At 41.5% G+C, this 4,723-nt stretch overlaps 1 non-coding gene across 1 annotated transcript; it reads left to right on the top strand.

Annotated features, from left to right (window-relative positions):
- The first annotated feature begins 3,973 nt into the window (after nucleotides 1-3,973).
- Nucleotides 3,974-4,080, top strand: LOC127124597 (small nucleolar RNA R71). The gene has a single exon (XR_007804069.1). It is a non-coding gene; the product is annotated as a small nucleolar RNA R71 (small nucleolar RNA).
- The last annotated feature ends 643 nt before the right edge of the window (nucleotides 4,081-4,723 follow it).

A 4,723-nucleotide genomic window follows, 5' to 3' on the forward strand; every position in this document is an offset into this window, starting at 1 on the left:
ATTTCTGCAAGCAGTTCATCTTCAACTCATCTTCATCAACTATGGATGCTCAACAACAACAAGTTTTCAACTTTTCTCAACAAATGGAATCCAGCGCTACTGCCTAAAGTTCTAGCATTCCCACTCCAACAGTTACAGGCGTATCCATTACTCCAGTGTACAAGGAACCCCATGTTCTTGATCGTGAACCTCATATCAACCTTGCTACTCCCTTTGAGGGACTGGATGTTTTATGTGAATCTTTGGTAGACTTCAACAACATGAAGAGAAATGGAGTAGATCTTACTGAAGAACTCCGTCAACAAGGGTGGGAAAACTACTTCCAACGGCTCTATGGCCCTATTTACCCAAATCTCATCAAAGAATTCTTGAGATTTGCTGACGCTGATGATCATTTCATCGTCTCCTACGTGTTGGGGGTCAAGATAGTGATCACTGAAAAATCAATTGCTTCATTACTGAATATGGAGAAAACTGGAGGAAGAAGGATCTACGACATCAACCCTAGATCAAGGTACATTGCTCAAGTAATCAATCCCACCATTTTCAAACACAACACTGAAGGCAATCCATCAAAGAACAAAGAACTTCATCAGAACCTCAGAGTATGGCTCAAGATCATTCTGGGAACCATTCATCACCGCCCAGCATCAAACTCCTCTGACTACATCAATACATATCAGAAGTGCATTCTGTATTGCATTCACAAGGGTTTGAAGCTCTGCCTCCCAGCACTACTATTCAAGTATCTCAGAGACTCTGTAAGGGAGACCAGAAACAACATGAAACCCAGATCCTACATCCCTCTGGGAAGACTTCTGTCTGATGTTTTCATCGAAAATGGGCTTGTAGATCATCTGGAGAAGAACAAGCTTATGGAAGATCTGGCGATAGATACTGGAAAGCCTCTTAACTCCAGAAATCTAAAAAGTATGGGAATTCTGAAGGAGATTCGAGTCAAGCCTACGCTGGACACCTCCTGGGATGCTTCAAAAGATCAGAGGAAGCTACCACATGGTCTTGCAAGGTTCTACAAGAATGAACCCAGAGAAGCAATCCTTCACTATATGCAGCGTCTGAAGGATGAAGGAGTTGACATCTCTGACTTCAGACTGAACGATTGTCTAGATTCAGAAGAAGACTTCGTCAAGTTCAAAAGAGGTCCCTCTAGAAAGAAGTCTTCAAAGGCAAAGAGAGCAAGGCTAGGAGAAACTTCTGAAACAAGATCTCCAGCGCCTCTGCAAGTAACTACTGGTAAGTCTACTCCCTCTATTCCCTCTGAACCTCCTGTGGCTTCCTCTACTTCTCTCCCAACACCTATATACACCACCTCTAAAACCTCACCTTCTACAACCAGAACCTCACAACCTCTACCTAAATTTAATGTTGCCCATACATCACTACCTCTATCCGAAGCTGAAGAACTCAATCAAACCACCTCTTCATCTTCAAATCCAGAATCACCCCCTACCTTATCCTCTCCTCTGACCCAGAACCTTCTGACCCCGCTTCTCCCACGCTAGCCCACCTTTACTCTCTAAACCAACACTCACAACAACCTCCACCTGAAACTGAAGTCACTTCACCACCCCCAAAACAAACAACCAACGACCCCTCTGAAGCTCAACCCTCTGACATCACCCCCCAAACCACTTCCGCTGAACCTGAACCTCTAACATTAAACTTAAACCCTCCAAACTCTCCACCCCAAACATCTGAACCTGAACCTGAACATTCCATTCCTACCCTTGAGGAAGCCATAATGTTGTTCGCAGGGGCTTCAGTACAGAAGGTCAAGTCTCTGACCATTAACTCTGGCATCAGTGATGATCCTGACTCTGTAAGGACACACTGGAACAGAGTCATTGGCTGGATGACTTCTGAGGCTTTCAAGCTGAAGCACATCTCTGAGCAAGTCAGAAACGACTTCATCAGAGATGCTGAGGCAAGACTACAGGAAAGACTTGCCAGAGAAGCTGAAGAAGAAGCAAGAAGAAAAGAAGAAGAGAGAGCCAGACAAGAAGAAATCCAAAGGGCAAAGGAAGCTGAAGCCAAAGCTCTGGCTGATGCTGCTGCCGCTGCTGAAGCTGAAGCACAAGCTGCCGCTGAAGCTGAAGCAAAGGCCGCTGCTGAAGCACAGAGTGCTCTGACTCAGGGGGAGTCCTCTACAGTTATCCCTATGGTTCTCCAGACGCTTGAAGAACTCAAGAACGACCAGAAGGAACTCCGTGCCAGAATGGATAAACAAGACACTGTCAACGACAAAATTCAGAACATGCTGGCTCAACTGCTTCAGAGAATGCCTTCGCCTCCCAACTCTTAGACACTTAGGATTATTTGCTTGTTGCTCTGCCTTCTTTGTTTCTGATGTTTGCTTGTTTGCTTTCTTGCCATTGTCTCTGTTGCTCTATTATCTGAATATAATATCTTTTTGTTTATTTTAAGTCTTTTTGATTCTGACAAAAAGGGGGAGAAATCAATATAGCTCTGATGAAAATTGCCTAATACCCTAAGCACTCTGCAACATGCTTTTCTTAAAAATAAATTCATCTAACATTGAAATTGCAGAAGGTATCGTAACTTCATTGCTTAGAGGCTCTGGTAAGAACTTCTGAACTCCCTAACCTATCTCAGGGGGAGCTCACTTCTATCTGATCTGATATTTTTTTTGTTTCATCTGCTATTTGAGTTTTGTTTTGTCATCATCAAAAAGGGGGAGATTGTAAGAACAAAAATTGTTCTTCATCAGATTCCATGATTTTGATGATAACAAAGGATGAAACCAAAAATGGCACCCTAACGAAAAGTTTCTAAGTGTGCAGGGTTCTAAGGAAAGAAGGAAGACATCTGATGACGTTATCAGATACAGAACCATATCAGATACAAATTATCAGAAGATCAGAAGCATCTGAAGTAGAAACACGCTCAAGAAGTTCTAACTCTGAGCAAATCAGTAGAATATCAGAAGCATCTAAAGAAGAAGTGCACTCTAGAAGTTCTGACTCTGAACAACGGTATATCACTCCAGAAGCTCTCAGCGTCATCTGAAGACATCATCAGAAGCTCCGAATCAACACAGCAAGAATCCAAGATTCCCAGAGTCACGCAGACTCTGATAGTGGGTTTCCTAATTCAGAAAAAGTAACGTTAACTTCAAATTCAAATGGAAAGGAATTATATTTGGAAAGAAGTTACTCAGGGAGACAAAGTTGTTTTGGCAAGAAACAACAGAAGTTATGGCATTAATTCTTTTTCAAGACATATTATCAGCCATCAATTTCAACGGTCCTTTCACCTCTATATAAAGGACAGCAATCATCATTGAGAGACACGTAAGTACACTGAAATTATCAATCTCTCTCTCTCTAAATCTTTCACGAGTTTTTGCTCATACGTGAAACATTCTTTTTGCTATCACCATTGTAATATTTGCTTTATCCTAGAAGCACTCTAGATTACAAACTCTATTTTATCTAAGTTGTTTTATTTCCTCAAGTGACTCTGCGCAGTCTGTATACTTGAGAGGACTAAGAGATCTTTCTCTTAGACGTTGGTTGTAAACAATCTTTCAAGATTAGTGGATTAAGTCCTTGTTGAAGGCGAAATCACCTTGGCCGGGTGGACTGGAGTAGCTTTGTGTTATAAGCGAACCAGTATAAATTCCTTGTGTAGTTTTTATTTTGAAAAAGCGCTTATTTTCCAAAACAATTCAAACCCCCCTTTCTTGTTTTTCTCACCTTCACTTACATGATATAGGCCATTGACTTTGAACATGCCTCCTTTTTGTTGTGCTTTCTCTACTTGAGCACGCTCGGTTCCTTGTTGATAATGGTTTTGAGCCATGTTTTTAATAAGCTGGTAAGCTTCATTGAAGGGTTTATCCATTAAGTCTCTATCAGCTACAACGTCTATGGTCATTCTTGTGTTGTAAAGAAGATCATTATAGAAGGTACGGATGATAAGCCATTTCTCTAGACCGTGATAGGGACATAGTCTCATCATGCCCTTATATCGTCCCCATGCTTCAAAGAGTGATTCTCCTTCGGTTTGTCTAAACATAGTTATGTGATTTCTCAACACTTCTATTTTGCTTGGCGGGAAGTATCTGGCTAAGAATGTATTCTTGAGTTTGTTCCAAGTAGTGATGGAATTTGCAGGTAGAGACTGTAACCACGCTCTGGCTCTATCTCTTAGGGAAAAAGGAAAAAGACATAAGTGAATGGTCTTTTGATCGACTTCATCACTCTTTAACGTGTCTAAATACTGTACAAACACTAACAAATGAAGATTGGGGTCCTCAGTGGAATTTCCTGAGAGCTGGTTCTATTGCACCATCTGCAACAGAGAAGGTTTCAACTCGAAAGTGTTTGTCTGGATTGCAGGTGGAACGAAGCTCGAGTATGGCTCATCCTCTGATGGAACATCGTAGTCCTTTAGAGGACGGTTATCTGGTTCAACTGTAGGGGTAAATATGGCTCAAAGTTCTTGTAATCGGCATGTGATATGAAGGAAACACTTGATTTTATTAATCAGTTGTTCTAACTCGTCTCCGGTTGAGCGAGTGTTGGGCATACAACTGAGAGAAAAGAAAATTTCCCTTAGTCTATACGGTGCTACAACGGAATCACGATATTGATTGTTGATCCCCGACAACGGAACCAAATACTTGATGTCTCTCTCCGCAAGTGCACAAAAATATCAGTTATAGTATAAAAAATGTTGA

The sequence above is a fragment of the Lathyrus oleraceus genome, chromosome 2, assembly GCF_024323335.1.
Source record: "Lathyrus oleraceus cultivar Zhongwan6 chromosome 2, CAAS_Psat_ZW6_1.0, whole genome shotgun sequence".
Lineage (NCBI taxonomy): Eukaryota > Viridiplantae > Streptophyta > Magnoliopsida > Fabales > Fabaceae > Lathyrus > Lathyrus oleraceus.